Here is a 25,838-nt window from a genome sequence, read left to right as displayed (position 1 = left end):
TTGTTGTCATCTGATAACAGGCAAATTAATTATGAGTCATTTATGGGCATTAGGGCCATATGTACAGAATCAAAGGGGCAAATTTTCTAAAGAGAGAAGTGCCCATCGTTAGTGAAAATTTGCCAAAAACGACACTTCGCAGGGACATCACCAATTTACTAAATGGCTTAGAAAACAATTCGCTAGCAAATGAGCTCAGAGCTAACAAAGTTCTTTGCCCCCTTTTGCTCAAGTGAATGATCGTTACTCCGCAAAGCCTCAAAATGCAAAATTTCCACTACGTTATACCTGTCGAACTGATAAAATGAAGCTACATCCTCAACAATCTTATGTCAGTGACATCATATCCTGTATGACGAAAAAAGACAGGCGATTTTTTCATATTTTAAGGTGGAATTATGATTAAAAGTTGTGACTGTTCTCTTTCTGTTTTTTTTTCCTCTTTTCTTTTTTTTATTGTATTATTTTTTATAACTGTTTTAATGCTAATCGGTACAGACACTAACTAGCGTATGTAGTATGGACTGTGAGAATAAGCAATGGGCGTGAATGTGTAACTGAGACCTCATATTGTTCCTTCTGCTTCACGTGTAATGACTGTACCAAACATGCTATTGCCTTGTATTTTCTTCTTTGCTGTGAAATAAAATATAAGTTACAAAAAAAAAAAAGTTGTGACTGTTAAATATATATTTTCATTTTTTTATCCATTTGAAGGCCATGCCACTTTTTTTAAGGTGGGCTCATGTCCAGGACAATGGAGGATCTCTTTTGTCTTTATTTTGCTTCCATGAACATTTTTAATAATAAGTGGCAATTTCACCAACATCTCTAATAAAGACAAATATATGACCTATATGTACCTGCCCTATTTAAATTGACCTAAGCCTAAGTGTGTTAATGAAGTTTCGCTAGGAAGAAATGAATGCTAGAGAAAGTTCGCTTAGAAATGCTTGCATTGAAGAAATTTCTCTGGCAATACTTTGCCAGTGTTCGTCTGCCGAAAAATAACTTTGCTTTTTGATGAATTAGCATATGCGCCGCAAATTAATGTCTGATGAAGTTGCGCAAGCCTTCTGAGGGGAAATGTCGTCATTTAGGAAATTTCCCCCATTGTTTTGCAAAAATGGGGCAAAGTGCAATATTGGTTAACTTTAATGTTATTTGAAATTCTTTGGAATATGTTCTCTTAAATTTTAACATCTTAACTTACCTAGGTAAAAAATCATGCACTCCTATATATTTATTTCACAGTTTTTAAGCCTCAGGAAAGCAAATTGTTCCTATAATGTGGGACATATTCCAATGGATGGACTGTTCTATGGAACTATGCAAAATTTTGTGAAAAAAGCACTCTGCAAAGCAATATGTAATAATATAGTAATGTTACAAGACTTTATAGAACCTATATATGTTCAATTTTACCTTGTTTCAACATTAGGTTGGGTTATATTTTTCGATGCAAATAAAATACATAAAAATACATGGCTATATTTCGTATATTTCTACCAGATGGGCTGATAAAAATGTCTAGGTGACAAGTAGTAATAGGTGCAGCACAACTCTAATCTAATGTAGGACATTGTTGTCTACCACCTAAAGTGTTACTCGAGAAATTGTAAAATAACTGGACGAAAACTCTTTTAAATGACAGTCACCCATTTTCTAAAACATTTTCATTATAGTTTAAATAATAGGAAATATCAAAAAAGGGTTATAAATGGAGCTGTCTGTAGAGCAAGAATGGTCATTTATGATACCCAGAGACACAGGTGTAAAACCGAGCCCAATAGCGCTTACTTACAGAGCACTTGCACCCCCTGGATTACTGTTCTCGGCACATGAAAAATCCAGTGTTTATTGAAGAGTGCGGTGTCAGGAGGCACAGCCCGACCTTGTCCTTACTGATGCCAAAACAAAGAATAGAGGGCTGGCGACTATTTGCACAATCGTCACACAGTGTGCAAAGTGGCAAAAAGCTCATTTGCTGCCTTTAATTGCTCTTTGCACAATGTGTGGTCCAATGATATGATAATAATAGCATATATGGCTGTATTCTGCTAGTGGGCAGATCAAGCTCTACTAGTAGATCACAACTACCTTTTGCGTATCCCTGGCATAAAATATTTAATTATTATACACTTGTGCTTCATCTACGTGCATTCAACAGATGTTTGCTATTTTATGTATATTGTTGGCTGTTTCCTGTATTGAAAAAAAAACTCAACACTTTAGTGCATAACTTGATCAGATAGAAACTATTGGGTGTATTAACGGTTCACATTACATTCAAAGTTTTGCTTGATAATTTTGCTTAATTTGGGAAATGCATTTCCTGCAATGGTACAACTTAGTAAGGCCTAGAAGGATGGTGAGTTCCATATACAGCTCTATTTGCCGTGCCACATCTCAGTTAAGGGTATGCCTTATTGATTGTTGGTCCAAATGGCTTTCTGGATTCTTGGGATAAAACAGAATAGTAGAGCTCCTGGTGGTGGCAACAAAGGTCATGGATAGTCTGCTTGACAAATGTACTGTATAAGCAACACTTATTTATCAAGGGGCGAATTTAGAGTTTATGGGAGTTTATAAAAACTCCCATAAACTCTGGTATACTCCGAATTTGAAAAAAATTACATGTATTAGAAAATTAGAATTTTTTAACTTTGGGTGAATAGGGTGGACCTGCAAATTTAAATCAAATTTGAATCGAATTTGATTCAAGTTTTTTCACCAAAATTTTTTTTTTTAACTTTCAAAATTCCACCAAAGACTCCAAATTGATTGTAGGAGGCCCCTCATGGGCTAATTTGACTAGGGAATAGTTAAAATTCAATTAAAGTTTTTTAAAAAATTTCAAAATCGAATTATGTACTGTCCCTTTAAAAATTCTAATTCGTTTTAACCTATGGGGATGTCCTGGAATCAATTTGGAGTTGTTGGGGGGCATACTGAAAATCACGTTTCTTTCAGAGAAAAAAATAGAATCCAATTTGATCCGAATTCAATTCGAGTTTGTGGGTTGATCGCATTCACTCGAATTGAATTTTTTTTTAAATTTTGATTTTTTTGGTTGTTTTTAACTCAAAAAAAATCTAGTTTATGGGAGTTTGTGACAGTTTTTATAAATTTGACCTTTGATAAATCTGCCCCTTAAACAGCAAGCTTTACCTGTGTCACCTTTGTAAAAGGAATCAGGGTCGTAATTAATAAGGGTAACTCAAAAAATAAAATAAAAAGTATGACCCATAAAGTTGCACCCCCTCACTATATTAGTCAGAGGTTCCCACTGTATGAACGTAGTTTAAACTTAACCTTTAATCGTAAAATAGTTAAAATGTGCCCCTTTTTCTTTTCTTTTTTAAGTTACCTATATTTCCTCTGACCCTTAACACCACAAATTAGTTTTTTTCATATTACATCCAATGGAGGGTGCTACCAATTGCTCCTTTTTTTATATAATATGTTTTTTATAATATAATAATTATTTATTTCCATATTTCCATAGACACATACAATTAAGAAATATTTTTTGAACTCCCACAACTTCAAAATTCGAATAATAACACCAACCGAAATGTATTAAAACAATCAAAGTTATTTTTGCAGGTGAATAGGCTATATTTGATAATTCGAATCGAAATGAGAATGTATTCGATTGAATTTGATTTGAAGTATTTAAAAAAAAAACAGATTTTTCAAAGTCCACCAATTGACTCTAAATAGGTTCTTGGAGGTTCCCCCATAGGTTAAAACAGCAATTCGGCAGGTTTTAGATGGCGAATGCTCAAAGACAAATTTTCAAATAGACAGTACATGATAAATTTCGATATTTGAATTTTTTTAATTTTTTTCAAATTCGAATCGAATTTGGACTATTCCCTAGTCGAAGTACACAAAAAATATCTTAAAATTCAAATTTTTTACTTTGAATTTTCAATTTGACCCTTGATAAATCTGCCCCTAAAATACGTAGTGACCCTATAAAAACTTAAATGTATTTTTAGAGTACATGTAAAGTATAAAAAAAAATCATCACATGATTCATACTGGTCCCGGTAAGATGAAGACTGGTATTTACCTTTATGCTTCTGTAGATGATGTTAATCCTACTGAATTACTGACCTTGCATGACTTTTATAACCATTGTATACAATTCTATTTGCGACATTCTCGGTTATAAAATAATTGCTGAGTGCTGATGTGTCGGAGAAAATAATGAAGCAGGTTAACAATAGAGATAATGTGAGTGAATTTTTTGAGCATGTGTCTCTATTCAATATCGCATGACATTAAACTGATCCTGCATTCAACTTCAAAAACAAGTTGCAATTCTTAGCTTGTACTGGAGAGGGGGCATAACGTTCTGTGTAACAATAGAATAACACACTAGCAACTATGTCTCAAGCTTGCTTTTCTAGGTCGGGATAATTTGTATACTTATGGGAAATATAATAACAATATGCTCAATGCATTTTCCTTGCATTTATTAATTTTTTTTTAATATAGTTTTGCAAACCCAAAAAGATATTCTATCCGCCACCAAAAAAATAAATAGAAAAGCCTTTATTTTGAAACACAAAATTCCACTTTCTATGCACAGTTAAAACTATTAGGGACATATTTATCAAGGGTCAAATTTCAAATTGAAAAAACTTTGAAATTCAGATTCAAAAAACCAACCAAAATAAAGTCGAAGTTTTTTGATCGAGCAGGTCTGTATTCGGCAAATCGAAGGAATAGCGCATTTGATAGAATTCGATTCGAAGTATTTCCCAAAAAAAACTTAAATTTTTCAAAGTTCACCAATTGACTGCAAATAGGTGACAGGAGGACCCTATAGGCTAAAATGGAAAAACAGCAGGTTTTAAGATGGCGAATGGTCAAAGTCAAATTTTTAAAGAGACGGTACATGATAAATTTCGATAATCGAATTTTTTAATTTTTTTCAAACTCAAATTGAATTTGGACTATTCATTCCCTAGTCGAAGTACACAAAAAATAGCTCAAAATTCAATTTTTTTTCATTTGAAAATTCACCTCGAACTTTGATAAATCTTCCCCATAATGTAGCCATCATCTTTAAAACAATGTATATAACCCCATTCCTACTTTTGTTGAATTAGAAACTAGTAGTAGAAAGTGCATTCTAGTAGAAATAAGGTATGAAGATGCAAATTTGGAATGATCCATTATCTATAAAACCCCAAGCATTCTGGATAATAATTTCCATACCTGTATGTACAGCATTTTAATTTAGTTAGTGATATGGACAGCAGAAGCCAGATGTAAGTTTGTACTAGCAGATCATAATGTTACATAAGTGAATAGCAGATGCCTTTAGATACTTTAAGTTACCAATGGGATTCTTGAGAATAGATGGACAATCCACATCCTGCCTTCACCTTTAATCCAGTACACCTTCGACCCCTTCCCTGGAGGATGTCCTTGATCTTGCCAATCCATGTTTTGCCATGGAAAAATGACAAGGCATAGATCAAAGTAAGCTGAAATGCTACAGTGCTAGTAGTCCTCGACAGCCGCTGAAATCTCTGCAGCCCTAAATCGAGTGAGACTAATGAATGATATACCTGATGTAGGACTGCAGAGATTTTAGCACACCAGGCAGAGCTACTTTATTAAAAGTATACCTGTTTTAAATTCATTTGCAATTGCTAAAAAACGTCAAAATTGTCCACATTCCATGAACACTGTGCAGGAATTCAAGATAACTTTGGAAAGACATGCACATACTGCAGAGAATGAAAGAAAAGGCTTTTGTTTTGATTCCCTCAATTAGTCTTTAGGAGGATACAGATCAATGGTGTAATACAAACATATGCCTCTTTCCATTTCTAGCAAGTTCAGCACAATGTATTCTTACTCGCTTCATCATACAGTGCAAGATTGTAGCCACACAACTTTTGCATTAACCCTATCCATGTAAAGCATCATTAGGGAAAAGGGATTGTCAAATATCTTTCTTGTTGAAATGACATAAAATTAGAAAACATATATACGTAGATATATTTACTATTCCAAAGTTTCAGTCTTCCTTTAGACCTTAATATTATATAGTGTTAATATTATTATAATGGGCAAATTTTAAATTCTGTCTCTCATGTCGCTTTTGCTAAGATTCTGTATTTATTGGCTCTACTCAGCTGGTCATATTTGTCGTATGTATGGAAGTTACACTGTACAATTTAATTTTACATAGTGCTGACAGTGTGCGTGTAAAGAATCAATCGTTCAGTGATTTTACAATCTGTTGGTAATGTATCAGTCACAAGCAGTAATGGGTTGTTCAAGGTTACAGTTCTTGCACAGCATGGGGAAATTTCAAGTGCTCCTTGAGGAGTAAAGCATGTAGGAACCTTTGTATAAGGCATCATTTTAAAAACCTATTTTATTTTCTTAAAGGAAAATCTTTTCCTCCAAACTAATGTATGCATAAATGTTATATCAAATAATATCTTGCTTTTTCTGTCGCCACTGCATCTGATTTTTCTATTGGTGGTTTGAAAAATGAGACTTTTGAATAATGTCCATTTATTTATTCTTATGAGGAGAAATTATTTCTTTCCTGTATTTATTTAGTGCTGACACATTTCTGCAGTGCTTTGCAGAGATTATAAATCATTCACTGCCCCAGCGGAGATTACATTCTAATGCCGCTGTCACACAAATAGGAACCAATTAACCTGCCTGTATATTTTTGGAGTGTGGGAAGAAGCCCACACAGACACAGGGAGAACATACAATCTCCTCAAAAATAGTGACATGTCTGGAAACAAAATCAGAATTCCAGCTCTTCAAGGTAGCAGTGCTCCCTATTGAGCCACCCTGCTACTCATCGGCTTTTAGAAAACGAAGCAGAAGTTGAAGCTTGAGTGATAGAGCAAGTAATTCGTAATTGTTAATTAGTGGGCTTGGATAACAAAAATCAATTCTTTGGGTAGCAAGTAGACATAACATACAGAGTACAATTTTGGAAGAATGGAACCCATTTCATAAATGTAGAAGGTGAGCTATTTAAGAAGTAGAAACAATAGTCTTGCTACATTCAAAGGGTAAAGGAGTAACAGTAAAGAGAAGCAACCAGATTAAACAAAAAACATTGAGCTGATGCCACTGAGTTGAAGTGCAAATAAGATTTTTCTGAAAGCGGTAGCAGCTCTGAAATCTATAGACAGTATAGTAAAAAATAAAGTGATTAAAGAGTAAGTAAATTTGGCAAAAATGTTCAACTTAATGATCAAGAAAACATAAGGATCATACATGTGCGGAATGCACAGAATGATAGAAGGAAGAGTATACAGACATGTAATGAGGAAAATATTATGCAACACAAAACGTGGGGGCCGATTCACTAACTTCGAGTGAAGGATTAGAAGTTAAAAAACTTCGAATTTCGAAGTTTTTTTTGGGCTACTTCGACCATCGAATGGGCTACTTCGACCTTCGACTACGACTTCGAATCGAAGGATTCGAAGTAAAAATCGTACGACTATTCGACCATTCGATAGTCGAAGTACTGTCTCTTTAAAAAAAACTTTGACCCCCTAGTTCGCCATCTAAAAGCTACCACAGGGAAGGTCCCCATAGGCTTGGCTAGCTTTTTTTGATCGAAGGATATTCCTTCGATCGTTGGATTCGAAGGATTTAACCGTTCGATCGAAGGAATTAACTATCTGCGCTAAATCCTTCGATTTCGATATTCGAAGTCGAAGGATTTTAATTCCTAGTCGAATATCGAGGGTTAATTAACCCTCGATATTCGACCCTTAGTGAATCGGCCCCTAAGTAAAGCATAGCTAATTTTATGCATTGGAGAGACCGAATAAATCTAAAAGGAATAAAGTGTGATATTTGAAAAAGAGATAACTAAATACAACAGGAAAGTTGTAGGAGAGTTAGCTGTTAGTATGCTACTGTATATACAACATCCTGGTACAATTGGCATCTAGGTTCCATATTCTATTTTTGTGGCTCTTTTGGGCCTTTTCATTCGGCCTATTCCCACCCTGAAATTTAACCAAGAAGAATTGCATGCATCTCTTTGTGCGTACCATAACAAACAAAGACATATGTATTAAGGAAAAACGCAGGAGCAAATTTAAATCGAATGGGCAGAATATACTTGTGAATTCAAGAAATAACAATTCTAAGATGTTTTTAACTGGGTATAATGCTGGTGAGGACATAAAGGACCTTTAATCGGACCATAAAAAAACATTCAAAGCAGGAGCTTAGACGTTAGAGTCAGGGATCCCCAACCTTTTGGTAGCCCGTATGTAGATTGTCAACCTACATTGAGGCTCTGTTTGGCAGAACACATGGTTTTTATACAACCAAAACTTGCCTCCAAGCCTGGAATTCAAAAATAACTCCTGCTTTGAGGCCACTGAGCGTAACATCCAAGGGGTTGGAGAGCAACACGTTGCTCAAGAGCTACTGGTTGGGGATCACTGCAGTTGACAATGGCATCAATGAATATGTATCAGTTGGGAGACTTAAGCAAAACAGTATAAAATAGAAAGCTATGGCAAAGCAAGGTTGTATAATACAACACATGTATACACACTATTGTGAAACTGCACATATCACTCAACTTTGTTTTTAATTACAACACCTTGCTTCTACTTTTCTAAAATGGGCGTTGGTTAAGGCAGTCTCTCCCTCTTAAAAGCCGCTCAGCAGTTGGCGGGGGAGGATTTAGCACAGAGTTTGAAACCAAAGCACAGGAGATGTTTACATAAAGAATTGTTACTACACAGAGAGGTAATATTCCTTTTTTTACTATGACTAAAGATAAATAAGTTAGGGACCACCATGTGGGGTTTTACCTTGACGTGGTATGGTGGCTTATCAATATTATGATCATAACTTTGTAACAAAAAAACCCTGTTTCAAAATTATATGCACTTGCATATTTACTTGAATTACTTAGACAGGGCTTTAAACTTTTTGAAATTGGCCTCAGGTGTGCACCCACAACCCCCCCCATAGTAAAGCAAGGTTGTAGGCAAAGTTAAAGCAGACAACAAACTGGGGCAGAATGATAAAACAAACAAGATAGCAAAGATGTTAATATATAAGCGGTTGAATGTGGTGTTATAATGGAACAGTAAATGAGCAGAAAAGTGAAAATGAGGTAAAACTGAGCCAGTGCCGGAGTTCCAAATGATGTACGCCTAGGTCAGCTGCCTCTTGCACCCCCTCCCCCACACATGAGCGCACGTGCACATTTTGCTTTCTCCTGTTCCGGTTGACTCATCTGTTCCCCCTGCAACTCGCTCAAGTTCAAACTCTGCTGGTGTCCTGTAGGAACCAGGAAAACCCCTAAAAGTAGGACCAGCCCTTTTTGGCCTTGCCACAAATATGGGCCTGACCAGAGCTAGACAAGGGAGCAAGGAGTGATACAATATGTTGTTGGTTTATATGGATTTAGGCCTTTGTAGGTATAAGGGAAAATACCAATTATGTTAGAGAAAGAATGAAGCCACGATAGTGATGATGATGATGATGATGATGAGTATTGAAACTGCATTTGTGTAAATATTTGACCATAGAAACACAATATTTCAGTAGTAGTAGAATAGTATTAAAAAACACTTTTTTTCTAGGCTGATTGATGGATCTAAACCTTATTCTGTCTATTTGTGGCTGAATTATGACTTCTGGGAGATGTATTGGCGATATGAAAGCACCAGTATTTGTTTGTAAGCTTTCTATTGGCACTGAAAGCATTTATGAGGCACAAGTTGATACTTATTGTGTTGCTTTAATTTTTTCTATACTTGCAACAATTTTAGCCATTGGTTAAAATAGCTTTGCTATCTCAGAGCTGTTAAAATGCTGGTAATAAAACAAAGTTCAAATGAATATTCAAAAATCTTATTTCTGTTAATTAAAAATATTTTATTTATCCAGTTTAAGGATTTCTACTCTACACTGATTTCTGTTGGTGTTAAAACAAAGATTTATTGATTACTGTCTGTTTTTTTAGAACACATTCCTCCAGTCTATGATGAAGATGAAGACTTACAATGAGGAGTCTCAGCTGTACTCTAGAGTCTGGACACACAAACAGCTTGAAGTTCATGTTGGCTGATTTGTTTCACAAGACAAAATAATAAAGAAAAAGTCAAGGTAGGAAGAAAAAAAAAGAACAAAAATGTGCAAAATAAAACAAGAATCACACGTTTATCTGTAATTTAAATTGGATGGTTCCTCTGTATTATTGGTCTAGTTCATTATAATAATTACAAATTGTCTATTTAAATTAGCAGTGCAGTGTTTTTTTTTAGAATAATGGCTACAATGTTTAAAGAAATGTTCCTATAATACTATAGGGTTGATTTATTTTTAACTACTTACTTTACAGAGCCATAAGAATGGTTACTCATTAAAAAATTGTGATAGCTTTAGAAAAATAAAGCACTTTTGATGCACTTTAACAAATTGTTATGGTGCAAAAAAGAGCTTCGAATTAACTTGCATCATGTTAATAACCTAGTATGTGTTAATTTCCAGGAGTTTTACAATACAGTGGGTTATTAAAACTCAGCACTGCCACTTAGGACTAACAATCGATAGTCCATAGAATGGAATTTTTCTATTAAAAACAATGAACACTTAGGGGCAGATTTATCAAAGGTCGAGGTGAATTTTCGAATGAAAACAATTAGAATTTAAGCAATTTTTTTTTGTGTATTTCTACTAGGAAATAGTCCAAATTCAATTTGAATTTGAAGATTCGAATATCGAATGACTTCGACCATTCGCTATCTAAAACCTGCCGAATTGCTGTTTTAGCCTATGGAGAACCTCCTAGAACCCATTTGGAGTCAATTGGTGGACTTTGAATAATCGAAAGTTTTTTTGGGGAAAAACTTCATATCGATTTCGATCGAATGCACTATTCCTTCAAGTCGTACGATTCTAATTTGGCAGAATACAGACCTATTAGATCGAAATCGGACCTATTCGACCAAAAAAAAAACTTTGACTTAATTTTGGTTGGTCTTTTTGAATTAGAATTTAGCTGATTTTTCAATTCGAAATTTGACCCTTGATAAATATGGGCAGATTGATCAAAGGTCGAGGTGAATTTTTGAATGAAAAAAATTTGAATTTCGAGCTATTTTTTGTGTACTTCGACTAGGGAATAGTCCAAATTCGATTCCAATTTGAAAAAAATTAAAAAATTTGAATATCGAAATTTATCATGTACTGTCTCTTTAAAAATTCAACTTCGACCATTCGCCATCTAAAACCTGCCGAATTGCTGTTTTAGCCATGGGGACCTCCTGGAACCTATTTGGAGTCAATTGGTGGACTTTGAAAAATCAAAGGTTTTTTTGGGGAAAAATTTGAATTGAATTCGATCGAATGCACAATTCCTTCAATTCGAACTATTCAAATTTGAAAACTGACCTATTCGACCCAAAAAAACTTTGACTTAATTTTGGTTGGTCTTTTACAATTCGAAATTTGCCCCTTGATAAATTTGCCCCATACTGACACATTTAAAAACACCTTAGAGGCTTTGATGTGTTAATTTTTTTTATCCAAAACCTCCAGTCTAGGAAAGTGTTAATAGATCAAAATACTGCTTGGAATGCTCTCAATTCTGTAGTTCAATAAATAGTAATTCTGCCCCATTATGTTTCCTGTAATTTAATGTTACTTTTCTCAAAATTCATTTTGGCCGGCAATAAATATGTTTAAAGCTGGAAGTGGAAGTTAATAGTTACTAACACAATAATTGGATATGGACAGATTTATCAAAGTGTGAATTTTAGGACTCACCACAGAAAAATTCGCCCACTTTCTGTTCATTCTTATAGGATTTTTAGATGCGTATTTATCAATGGGTGAACATTAGAGCCTGCAATTTGCAAAATATGCTTTTCAAAATTCCATAGGAAACAATGGGGTAGGTGGGGGTATGCTGCTTGCAAAAATTATGGTGAATTGTTAGAAGTAAGATTTGTGGGCAATTATTAAGAAAATAGGCAGTTTAGGTGTTCAAGCACATTGCATCAAAAGAAGTAGGCTTTAATCCTAAATTCCCATGTGACCTAAATTCCCTATGTTAAGGTTAAAACATTTTGCAAATGTTCGCAAGATACTTGATTATTGTACATACAGTATAAGAAAATTAATAGTGATGGGCGAATTTGGGGCGTTTTGTTTCGCCAAACAATTTGTGAATTTCCAGCAAAATGGCAAAAAATTTTCGAAACGGCACCAGTGTCTTGTTTTTGATGCCGGCATCCATTTGTTTTGATGCGGGCGGGGAATGTTCGCGGTGGGTTCGCAAATTTATTCGCGGGCGGTGAATCGCGGTAATTCACAGCGAAATTGCGCCTGGCGAATAAATTGGCCCATCACTAAACATGAAATAATGTTCCTGTGTGCTTATGAGTGCTAATTACTTATGAAGGCAAGCCAAAGTCATCTTAATACAGGTAGTGTGAATTTTGCTTGCTACTACAGATATTAGCAGCATTGCCCTTAGCACTGAGAAAAGCAGTTATCATTAATTCACTTAATTTATATAAAATCCAAGGTCAGTTGCATTTACCATGGATTTGTAGGATTCAGGTCAAATCAAGGTGAGATGTGACAATGGATGAATGCTCTTGTCTGTGTTGGCAATGATTTCTACTAAACTAACATTCTGATGAATTTGTTAATCTCTGTTTACTTTAATTTTATATATATCCTGTATGAATATGTTAATGTATACCTGTATTTGAACCAATGTTGAATTGGTTACTTAATGTACATAGATACATTAAGGGGGTTGTTTACTAAACCTCAAATTTTGTTGCTCATGCCTTTTGGTGACAAAAACTTGATTTTTTTTGTGGAAAAAACCCCTCAGATTTTTGAGATTTATTATACTCTGATGCTGCAAAAAGCCTGGATCTGAAAATCTGCCATCTCAGACCTGCCGAGGTCCTGTATAAGTCAATGGTAGAGGCATGCATGCTAAATTGAAGTTATCCTGGTCTGTGCTGGTCTTAGCCCGAAAATCTGACTCTCTAGTGGTTTTCGGAAGAAAAGCCAGAAAAAAATTTGTGTTTTTGTTCAAGTTTTTCCGAATAAATTGAGTTCATTTATTAACTAATAAAGCAAAATCAGGCATGGGAATTTGGTCCGGCTTTTTTTTATTGGGACGAGATAAATTCGGATTTTAGTAAATAACCCTAAAAGTGTTTTTCTATATAAATAATGAACAGACGAATAAGTATAAATACATGAGATCAAGTTTTAACATAAAAGGAAGATAGAACCTTGGCTCCTTACAAATTAATGCCACCATGTCCTTATGTTCGGTGATGTGATATCATTACTATAACTACTTGATAAGAAGAATCCATAATACCTAGTTTCTTTTACTAAAAATGTATATCCAGTAGCGGAACTACCGGGGGAGCAGGATGTGCAATTGGGCCAGGGGCCCGCACCCCCTCAGGGCCCCCCGGCAGCTCGCGCACTGGCGATTTCCGGTCAGATAATCTTGTACGGAGGGGGCGTGTCCCGCACCAGGGCCCGCCCCACTCCAGTTACGTTACTGTGTATATCATTTACTTTTTCTTATTCCTTGAGACATGATTTTTAACTTTCGAAAGAAATATTTTGAAAGTGAGCAAACAAGCATATTGTATGCCAGTAGGGCTTCCAAAATGTCATTGCCTCTAGATTACTTCTGCTCTGGTTGTGCTGAATGAAAATATATGTGTTTATCCAATGTGTTCCTGCCAGAAATGCTCCAGTGTTATTTGCATAATCCTGTAGTGAAACTGAGCACAGAAGCTCAAAATACATATTCAAGTAGTTGTATTCAATTTATCGTCTTGTTGCTCTGCTTAAATGCAGGTCTCTTGCTGACCCGTTTGAAATTAGCATCCAGGTTATTTCCTTGCTAACTCATAAATAACACATTTACTTGTAACAGACATCTTATTGAGCATCTATGATCAACTCCTTAGCATGCCTGCAGAACTAGAAAATTGCCCATAAAGCTACAGAGAACCTGAAGCAATAGAATGACATTAAGGTAAGTTAGAGAAAACATATCCCTAAATGTACTGTACAATATGTAACATATTAATGCAAAGGATGTGGGACCAATGCAGACAGAACATGGAAAAAATAGCGCAGCTGTGAATGTCAAACATGTACCATACATTGAGTTCAGAGCTGTGACTGATCAGATCAGTACAATTTACAGATAAATATCTATAGATATACCTATAGATGTATGGTCAAGTTTCAAGGAAAGAACACATAACATATATAAGTATTAGGAGCTCTTTGAAAATAATAGAATATCCTTCATCTAGAAAAAATAATATCTTTAAACAGCAAATTGATGCCATAAGCTGGTCCTGCACGACAATGCTTTTTCTCAGGTCAATGTTTCATGGGGACAACCAAAATAGAGCACAGAAACCTGTAACAATAATATATATAATCATGTGTGTAAAGTGCAAGAAAATGGAGGATTCGTATGCTGCCTTCCCCAATATAAATTATACCTGTATTCTTGAAATGCGCGTTACTTTATTCAGAATCTTTTCTGTCTTTTTTTGCCCTTTCTCCTTCTTGCATGTTTTTTACACTTATATTGACACATTTTATAGAAGATAGAACCTTTGAAAGGTTTTGTGGAGTGTTATCACCAGCCACATCTAGTTCTTTTATTTATTTTCATTACAAATACATAAATTCCATATTAACAAGGAGCAATATATAACTATTTTCACCTAAGAACTGGCTGACCTGATTATTCACAATATTTACCCAGGAAATATGATTTTACTCCATTTTATCCAAATATTCCAAATATTTAAAAAATATTTTTTTTCCCTTTAATAATAAAACAGTACCTTGTACTTGATCCAAACTAAGATATAATTAATCCTTACTGGAAGCAAAGCCAGCCTATTGGGTTTATTGGGTTTACGTGATTTTCCATTAGACTCGGGCAGATTTAGCAAGGGAATTTCAAAGTAATGGGAGTTTTTTTGAACTCCCATAACTTCGAAATTCGAATAAAAAAAGACCAAACTAAATGTATTAAAAGAATTGAAGTTTTGAGTTTTTTGCGGGTGAATAGGCTGTATTTGATCATTTGAATCGAAGTAAGGTCATATTCAATCGAATTAGATTCAAAGTATTTTCAAAAAGTCCACCAATTGACTCCAAATAGGTTCTAGGAGGTCCCTATAGGCTAAAACAGCAATTCGACAGGTTTTAGATGGCAAATGGTGGAAGTCAAATTTTTAAGAGACAGTATGTAGTGATGGGCGAATTTGCGCTGAAACGGCGAAAAATTCGCAAAACGGCCCGTTTTTGACGCCGGTGACGTTTTTTTGATGCCGGCGTCCGTTTTTTGATGCCGGCGTCCGTTTTTTGATGCCGTGAATTTTATCAGGCGAATTTTCTCGAATTTATTCGCTGGCGGCGAATTGCGCAAATTGCCGAATAAATTTGCCCATCACTAACAGTATGTGATAAAATTCGATTTTTCAATTTTTTTTTCAAATTCAAATCAAATTTGGACTATTCCATAATCGAAGTACACAAGAATAGCTCGAAATTCAAATATTTTACTGTGAATTTTCAATTTGACCCTTGATAAATCTGCCCCTTAATGAATGAAGATCCAAATTATGGAAAGATCCATTAACCTGGGAAACCCAGCTCCTGAGCATTCTGGATAACAGGTCCAATACATGTATTTAGGTTTTTATAACTTTTTCTCAGGGTTTTCATACACCTACACAAATATCATTAGAGAGCCCTTTGATTTTTTTTTGATTATGTATTATTTTCATTATTTGTTGAATTAATAATCCTTGCTTTACAATAATCCAATACATGTTAATGCTCCATCTTCTCTGATGACTTAATATACAGTAGCTCTGTGTCCTGCCCAGTATGTGTTATGAGAGAAATTACACCACGGCCTTTAATACACTCTAATGATATGCATTGGAAAAAAATATGTTTATCACAGCTAAACCAACTTTGTATAATACTTTTAGATTTCATTAGCCCTAGTCTTTTTCATATTATGTTGAAATGATTAAGTGATGTGAACCATTGGAAAAATGTGGCTGCGTATTAGTTTACCAGTTAAAACTGAAAATGAAACAACAATAGTATCTGTCACGTCATATAAAAATCAATAAAATCCTATTTGGTCTCCTAATAAGAAATTCTCTGCAGTCCTTTGTACAATCCAGGAAAATCAATATTGTTATCATCCTCCATTCATTGGACTGGAGAGGAAGTCTACCAATAGCACTGCTGTCTTGAGCAATATAGCATATTGTGTTCTTCCTTGTACATAATCTTACTTCTTACTTTTCAAAGAGTTTACATCTGCTCAGTGTTTGTTGACTGCATCTGGTGGCATAGTGTTCAGAGCTGAATATACACTATATAATTTGCTCTGAAGTGTAATTAAATAGCTGGCCTTAACTTCACTAAAGAATAAAAATCAATTGATGCAGTCGAAAAAAACACTTCATTTTATTACCGTTTATTATTTTATTTATTGTGTAGGAATATCGTGCATGTGAAAAAGCAGAAATGCAGCTATAAAGTTACTATAAAGCCATTGTATGGCATGGGCATTGGGTAGATGTATGTATATAATACCAGAAGTGCCCTGAATACTGGCTTAATTATATGTTTTCTTCAAAACCAACGACATTTATAGGGATAAAGTAATACAATTTCTAAGCAGAAAAAAAATAGGCAAACAAGAAGAAAAATGTGCAATTTGCAATGTAAAACTCATTAGATAGTTATTACATTTTGAATTTTAATTATGCATAATGCATTTTTTTAGGACCAGCTTGAAGGAGGCATATTTCTTGGGCACATAAATAACTTTTGCATTAAGACATTTCTCTATACACTGCATACTGAAACAAACTAGAAAATATGTCATCTTTTTTGTCAGTTTTGTGTGAGCACTGAGGTTTCACAAAAGCTGGATTAAAACCATGTACATTTCCCCATGTATTTTCTTATCATTTGGTAATACATTACTGAGAAGACAAACTGGATTGGAGTAGAATTAAAGGGAGGTGTATAATGAAAATAAACATTTAGGGGGTTATTTACAAAATTTTCATTTTATCTAAAAAAAAAAAGCTCGACCAAACTCGTATTCCCGTCTTTCCTTATTTATTAATAAAATAACTAGAATAAATCGGGTCGGTAAAAAACTCAATAAAATGGATTTCTCTCCCAAATCGCTAGATTTTTTGTATAGTAGTTTTTGGATAATGGTACAGATGTATCCTCTTCTAACGAGTATCTGTTTATGCATATCCGACCAAACTAGAATCTACGATGTGACCTTATTTATTAATAAAAAAAATAATCAAATTTTTTCGGACAAACTTGATAAAATCGAGCGAAAATCCGAATGGTCTGATTTTTCTCCCGAATCGTACAATTTTTCCTGAAAAGCCTGAATTTTTTGGATTTTTGCCCAAAAAATCCAAAATAGTCGGATTTTCAGGCTAATTCCAGCACAGACCATAGGACCTCCACCATTGACTTTTATACATCCTCAGCAGGTCTGAGATGTCGTATTTTCGGATTCAGACTTTTTCCGTCTTCGAGATATAATAAATCTCGAAAAAAAAATTTCCACTAAAAATTCTAATTTTATAGCAAAAATGTTTCTAGTTTTTGGCATTCGAACTTTTGTAAATAACCCCCTGTAATGTTGATTGCAAAAGTTTACATCAATTGGGTTTGGATCCCCTTTAACTATTTGATTTAGCTTACCTGATGTTTACAGGCACTACGATTAAATTGTTCTGTTAGATGCATTCCATTTTGCATGCTGCTTAATCACTGGGGTTTATTATTGGGAGTTTATTTTTGTCCGCATTGCAGGCACAGTAGAACTATTTTTCTGTTGCCATGTAAACCTTACACATATCATATTTATAAAGATAGCATTTCTTTTATTTTATTATGCTTATTAGAGGCATATAGTTTCTCTGCCACAAATAATGCCATTTCCATTAAAATATCTTCAGGAAGCAATTTCAGGATGTAATATGATAATCCTGTTTAGGAAAAAGAAAATGCGGGCACCGATTTTGATGATTTTGGCACGGCCACTTTATTTTTAAGTGTCAGACGAGATCTTTAGGGCTAGTCCACACGGGGAGATAGCGACGCGTTTGCGGTCGCGGCGACAAAGCGCCGCGACAGTCGCCGCGACCGGCGCAGGCGACAGTTTTGTATGGGCGCCTATGTAAAAACGCCTGTGCTAACCACACGAGGCAATGCGCTTTTCAACAGTCGCCTGAAAAAGCCTGGCGAGGCATCTCCCCGTGTGGAATAGCCCTTAAGGAATGGACAATGCCCTTAATTTAGAGGAAATTATCCATTTACCCACTCCTATCAAACTAACATCTAACATCTATCAAAACTTGCTGCTAAAAGGTCCCACACCATTCCAAGCAGAAGAATGGTGGTCCTCTCATATCCCTGAACTTATTTCTGATGATTGGGAAAAAGCTACTGTCAATATATACACAATCCTTGTCTCAATTAAAGACAGATTAATTCAATATAAAACTTTTCACCACTTGTATGTCACACCGATAAAGCTGCATCAGATGAAGAGAATACCTACTGATTCTTGCCTCTGCAGATTTTTTTCATATGATCTGGTCCTGCCCACAATCCCAATGTTTCTAGACTAAAGTAATAGATTACCTAGCAAATAACTTGGTCTTTCCCAAAGTAATCGCTTCAGCAACATGCCTTCTAGGTGTCCTAGAAGACATAGTCCCGCTAAAACATTCTAGACTATTATTCAGACTACTGCTTTTCTATGCAAAAAAAAACGATAGCTATGCATTGGATGGGAACTACGCCTCCACTGAAGGCCTGGAAACAATTAGCCAACAAAAAGATTCCATTATATGAGTTAACATATGAAAATAGGGGTTCTATTAGCAAATTTGGTAAAGTCTGGGGTCCCTGGTGTGACCATGAAGGGATAGGCAATGAATGAGAGGAACTACCTGATAAGCACCTGACCTGGTATCTTATTATAGGGCATGGCTACTCCTAATAAGAGGAACCCCACAAATTTTTTCTATTACTGGATAGAGAAAAGCAGGTACTTTGCTATGCTGTAAGGGTAAAAAATACAACAGCAATATGTATGAGAATGTGAGAATTCCATCACTATTAACCAAGCTCTATAACCATTGCCATCCCCTACTAAATGATCCAATTAGTACACCAATTAAAAGAACTTTAGTCATAATAGCTCCAGATGTGAGATGATCCCTCACCTTCATTATTCAAGCAAATCAAAATATTAAAACATCCATATATTATAGTTATGTGTATATAGTGCAAATCCATATCATATCTACCATGTGAATACAAAACTTCACAAATATTATATTATATATATATGTATATGTATATAATGTGTAAATATATATATATCTATATCTATATATATATATATCTATCTATATATATATATCTATATATATATATCTATATATATATATATATATATATATATATATATATATATATATATATATATATATATATATATATATATATATATATATATATATATATAAACTATTATAAGTGCCATAGTTCAATTAATATCCCTGTTGTGGTAACAATATAAAACTTTCTAAAAACATAGATTATATCCAAATATATCTGTTAAGAGAATTAAGAGAATTAACCTGTGCCCTAGAGCATTTAAGTGAGGCACATGCTTAAGCAAAAAACTTTCATAGAATAACCAGTTTCAACAATCCCATAGATCCCCATTAGTCTATGGATACTCAAGGACATTAGTGTGACTCCCCAGGGGTACATGACATCATAACCAACTGCACCCCCTCTTTATTTTAAAGCAATAGAACCCTGTGATATCATGTTCAGGGCATTATAGAAAGATTCATTCAATCCCCTAGGGGAGATTGTATCAAGAGTCCGTATCCATTTGGCCTCTCTTTGTAACAGAGTTTTAGCCCTATCACCTCCCCTAGACAGCGGAGGGATATGATCAATCAATATCGCCCTTAGAGAGGGTAAAGGATGTTTATGTAGCAACAAATGTCTCGCAAGAGGGATCTCAGACTTCCCAGAGGATAGTGCCAACCAGATAGTTATGTGGTTATTCATACACACACTCATACAGTATGCACTTGTAAATAATGTTACACTGGCTTCTATGAACAATTACTCCAGATCATAAATACATTATCCAATGAGGGGAAGAAGTAGTGGCACCCAAAATCTGTTAACTACAATGAGAAGCAGTGGGAGCTTTAGTTCCATATACTGTATATCAATCTATATTAGAGGAAAACAATCCTTTTGGGTTTATTTAGGTGGTTATTTAACAAAGGTCACGCTGTGTTTTCTCTAAAAATTACAATTTTTCAATGGCAGTTTCCCTAATAAAACTCAAATTTTCTGAAATTTATTATGTCCCAAAGATGCTAAAAGTCTGAATCTGAAAATACTCCAGTTAAAACCTGTTAAGATCATATAGAAGTCAATGGCAGAGGCCCCTTTCACCATTTGAAGCTGCTTTTTGCCATCATAATTTTCGTTTTTTTTACGGTGGTTTGTGTTCGAAAACTCAATAAATTCAAGGTGTTCAAGGTTTTTTAAACTATTCTAGTTTTCCCCCCCCCCCGATTGCATTCAATTGAGTCTTTTACATTCGGTTTTTTTTATAAATAAGCAACCATTGGAGTTGTGAGTTTATTCGAAATACAAAAAAAACTCACATACTCGACCTTTGATATATAACCCCCTAAATGTAAAAACATTTTAGAAACCTAAAGTATGTTGATCTTAATTATAGAAAAACTCCTTATCCATAAAAACCCAGGTCCCAGGTAAAATAACAGATCCCATACCCAACACAATCCCTGTTTTAATAAATGGAAAACAGCCACTTTACCCCAGATTGCTCAACATAACCTTGATAAATATAGCCTTTTATATGTTAACTACTCTTGACAATTGCTTCATTAACAAATATTGGTAGGGCAGTCAAGTAAATTACAATACAAAACATTTATCGGGCAAATAAAGAGCAATTTGATTGCTAACAACATCTCAATTTAGGTAGCGCTGCAGCCCAAATGATCTAATCAGATACAAATCAACGGTACTGTGTGAAAAGTTCTTAACTCAACCAAAGTGCTGAAAGCCTCTGATTCATATCTAGCCACTGATTAATAACCCTGTGGGCAGAAGCGCTTCCAGCAGAGTGAGATTTCAGCAGAAAGGTCCAAGGAGATTAATTGCATATGGGCTGATTTAATCCAACTTCTGACAGCGTCAATTGAATCTAGCAGTGCTTGTGTTGATGAAAGGTGTTATTTGTGACTTTCATCTAAAATCTCTTTTTTAGCAGTTCGTGTATAGCATAGATAATCATTATATATTTTTCCAACAGAACCTTTCTTTTACAGAAATGTAGGTTGCTAATCAGTGCCATGCAATTGCCTACTGTCTGACAGTACAGTTGCCCTTCAGTATTCTGAAGGAAAAAACAGCCACATAGGGGCACATTTATCAAAAATTGGATTTTTTTTCTCGCAATTGTGCTCGTATTTATGAAAACATCAAATTGGTTAGTCACGTTCATTTTAAGTCATGGCAAAAAAAAAAGCAGATCACAATTTTCCATCAATTTTTAATGAATTGAGAAATTAAGAATGGCATAAAATCTTGGAAAAAAACTATGATAAATAATAAATCTCCCCCATACTGTAAACTGCATGTAAGCAAACATTTAAGTCAGAATATCAACATTAGGGGGGGGTTATTTAACAAAAATTGTATTTGTGTAATTTTAGAGGTTATTTTCAATCTAAACTCACATTTTAAATAAAGCACAAGTGTCTTCTTATTTATTAAAAAATCCAAATATATAAAGAGCACAAATAAAAATGCAGAATGAATCAGAGTAAGACAGTAAAAACCTCAAAATCCTTTTTTTCATTAGAATTGTGTGCTTACAAACAAAAAAACTTGATAACCTCTAAAACCTTGAATCAAAAAATATTTTTTTACAGTTGAAAAAGGACTGTGACCAGCTTTAAGATGCCAAAGTTTTGTATTTGAGTATGTGTGGGTTTTACACTTTATAAATAATTTTTTCAAGGTTTGGAGACATTTTTATAGTACACAATATTGAAGTAATGAGTTGTAGACTGTATTCAATGATTACTCAGCAGATCTAGTTGCTCTAGATTTACTTCTATTATATATACCATGACCTGGATGAAGAGAAACCTTCATAGATATACTTTCAACATTCATTTTCAGGGGACATTGTGGTGTATAAATAATACAGTTTGGATAATAGATATTTCATTTGGTAAAATAACAATTCTCCACAAAATTCTTTACAAATTATTACCTACCCAAATAAGCTTTTCAGGTATTTTTCACTCTTTGAAAATTATTTCTGCTGTATTATATATTATTATCCACACCTAATATAAAAGGGTATTTGTTATTTTCAAATGTGTCCTTTGTGATAGTTACATAGCAGTTATCCTTGAGGTTGCAGCAAGACAAGAGTAAATGCTGCCTCTCTGAACACATATACCTGTACCCTGAGCATTTACCTGTATTTAATAAGTACATTGGCAGTGTCAGAATACAATTTAATCCTCTAGAACATTGGTTTTCAAACTGTGGGACTGCCTCACCTAGGGAGGCCCAGATCCTTGGCTGGGGGCTTATCTTGAAGGCTATTTAGGGTAAATTTAGGGAGAATGCCTATTTGCCCTTATAGAATGACATATTGGAAGAAAACATATTTTCTGCCCTAACTAATATACAGATAGGTACAGTGTATTTCCATGTATGTGTAACCTTGCTATTAGCAAAGGGGAACCCTGAGTAAATGTTTGACCATATGGGGGGCTCAAACTCAAAAAGTCTAAAAAAAAAAACCACTATCCTATAGGAACATACTGTATATAGACTTACTTGTTCAGCCAGACCAAATATCCATCCCATGTTTTTGCTAAAAATATATTGACCATGCCTGTGTATAAAGGTTGTAAAACACACATAATAGGAAAAGGTTGCTGCTAGGACCAAAAAGTGCAGGAGATTTATTGTATGCATACATAGGGGCAAATTCGCTAACCTCCATAAATTCGCCATCGACGACTTCGCTCACATCGCCACACTTCGCCAGGGCGCCGAATGATGGCGAAGTTTCGCTACCGTTAATTTGGCAAGCAAAGCTTGCGCTAGCGTTGGCTAATTTGCATATGGCGGGAAGTTAAATTTCAATGGACGTATATGTTGCAGCAAATACATTACTCTACACAAGCTCAGGGAACCTTAATAAAAGAAAATAGAGTTGTTATATTGCCCTACACATGAGCCCAGTGTATAGTTTAGGTGCCATATGTAAAGAAATGTAGGGGGGAAGCCGGGTACCTTAAAAAAATTCTGATCTTTTGCAGCCTATCACCCTGAAAAACTGAAAAGTAGCCAGCGTTTGTTGGGACATTTTTCAATTGTTTTTGAGGAACTCCAATGTACTCTATTGCACTTCGCATGGTCTGAGGTGGAGCAAAGGCAAGTCTGGCGCAAGAGGTAACATTAAAATCCGCATCTTAGTGAATTTGCGTAGTTACGTCCATCCGCCAGAGTCAAAATTCGCCTGTAGCTAGAGTGCGAAGTTGCGCTAGAGTCTATCTCCTTCACTAGCGAATTTACGCCACAAATTTTTGCCAGCGTTACTCACTTTGCCCTTTAGTAAATTTGCCCCATTGCATTTAGCACTAGCTATATCATTTTAAAAGATAAAAGATCTGTCCCAGAATATTTCAGACAATCTGAAAACCTTACATGACTAGAATCTCTGCAACAGGAGCAGAAAACCTAAGACTAGGGGGGCAGGAGTGCAAAATAGGTCTACCTTTGCAAAGTTTACAGGGGTGCTGGGACTCACTATCCTCTGGTTATGCTTCTGAATCTGATTCAGGTACTGTGTATATTTTTTCTCTCGTCACTGAAGAGGTTAAGATTTTATATGCATAAATCGTGCAGATTGTTTTGATATACACAGAAACCAGATGTAAAAAGACATTTGTTTCTGGCAGAAATAACAACCAAGAGAATGTGATTTGCTTTGTTGTGAGCAGCTACCAAATGTCACACCAGTCTGGTGTTTTCCCTTAAGAAAATGTAGTGTATATCTATAAATCTGAAGCAGGATAGGGCAGACATACCTTTTAAAATCAACACGCTGTAAATTATAAATACCTACTGCAGTGTACAATGTAAGAAAAAGTGCAAATAAAAAAATTATTAAAGGGGCACTATCGCGAAAATTTTAATTTTACATAAGCTTCAGCATACTGAAATAAGAAGTTTTCTAAATATAACCAATTAAAAATTCTGTACCATTTCTGAAATAATCAAGTTTATCTTCACTATACCTCTCTCAGCATCTGTTTCTCTTCATTCTGTCTTCATGCAGGAGTTGGGTGCCAGATATACATTGACAGTTAGATCCAATCTATCTTATATGGGGGCCTTTTGCTTAGAAGATGTATTAGAGCTCACTCTATTAAAATCATTTATTTGAGTGAGCGCTAATACATCTGTTAGGAAAGGAAGCCCCCTATGTCTTCATAAAATTGAATTTGGATTCTTGTGTGCCCCACTAAAATGGGCACTTTACTTACTGAGCTGTGTAAAATCCTTGAGGACGGCTCTGGGAAAAGGAATGCAGCTACTGTAACACTCTAGCTAAGGGTAAAAGGGAAGGATAAGAAGGTGAAGAAAACAAACAAGCTATAATGACACAGAGATGGTGCTTCTAAATAAAATAATCTGCAAGTGTTATGCATTAAAAAACAGCCATGGAAAAACCTCTAATCACCATATTTTTTATTCTTTACTTCTTTTTACCCAGTTTTGTACACTGTGCAAATCAAGATTTTTTGCCGTTACTATATCCCTTTGCTCCCTGCATAAAAAACCTCCATTTCCAGGTGAAATAATTAATGCAAAAAGTCAGTTTTCCTACAGCAGATATGCACCACTAATTTTCAGCATGAATTATTCATATGCCTTAATGAATGAATAATCATTGGTCACTTTATTATTGTGATTGGAATGAGAAGGGCTCATTCTGAGTTATACATCATTTTAAAAAGAATAGTACAATAAATAATGTGACTATTTCTGTTGTGGATAACAATCCTGATATTTTTAAAATCCTAATGTCTCAATTGTACCCTAACCTTTACTTTGTAAACTCTAATTTGTAGGGCCCTCTAATCCTATTGTACTCTGTAACCCTTGTTTGTTATCCTCCATTTATTCCCTGTTTGTTATAACTAAGGTAAAGCACTGCGTATCTTGTCGGCGCTATATAAATAAATGATGACTGTGATGATGATGGTCATGTGGTGCACAGAGCCCCTGTTCCTCCAAGAGCTTTTTGCCCAAATGGTTGAGGTTACTGAGTTTGAGGATGAAAGTGTAATTACAACTAAATCAGTGGGATTGTACTAATGTGATGCTGTCTATCCATCCAGCTTACATATTGATTCCTATGAGAAGGTATGTACAGTCAATGAATCTAAGTATTTAAATACCTTGCTATAGCTCATCTCATGGAATAAGAATATTAAGAATTTTGGAATTTGTTTTATATCTCTGAGTGTCTGTTCTTTGCTTTATGTGCTTTAATGTAATGCTTTGCTGTAAGAAAAGGCACTTTGCATGAC

General features: G+C 34.9%; 1 protein-coding gene across 4 annotated transcripts in view; it reads left to right on the top strand.

The window, feature by feature from the left end:
* Positions 1–25,838, top strand: part of fut9.L (fucosyltransferase 9 (alpha (1,3) fucosyltransferase) L homeolog) — a 97,843-nt gene that overhangs the window by 57,350 nt on the left and 14,655 nt on the right. For 2 of the 4 annotated variants that reach the window (XM_041563015.1, XM_041563016.1), the window contains exon 2: positions 10,013–10,155. The gene's annotated coding sequence lies outside the window, so the exon portion shown is untranslated. Of the gene's footprint in view, positions 1–10,012; positions 10,156–13,975; positions 14,078–25,516; positions 25,672–25,838 lie in introns of those variants that run through there. The other 2 variants (XM_041563017.1, XM_018262440.2) reach the window with 2 other exon arrangements.

Source organism: Xenopus laevis, chromosome 5L (genome assembly GCF_017654675.1).
Source record: "Xenopus laevis strain J_2021 chromosome 5L, Xenopus_laevis_v10.1, whole genome shotgun sequence".
Taxonomy (NCBI): domain Eukaryota; kingdom Metazoa; phylum Chordata; class Amphibia; order Anura; family Pipidae; genus Xenopus; species Xenopus laevis.
The sequence above is the reverse complement of the archived record's forward strand: the minus strand, read 5'-3'. Positions and strand labels throughout refer to the sequence as shown.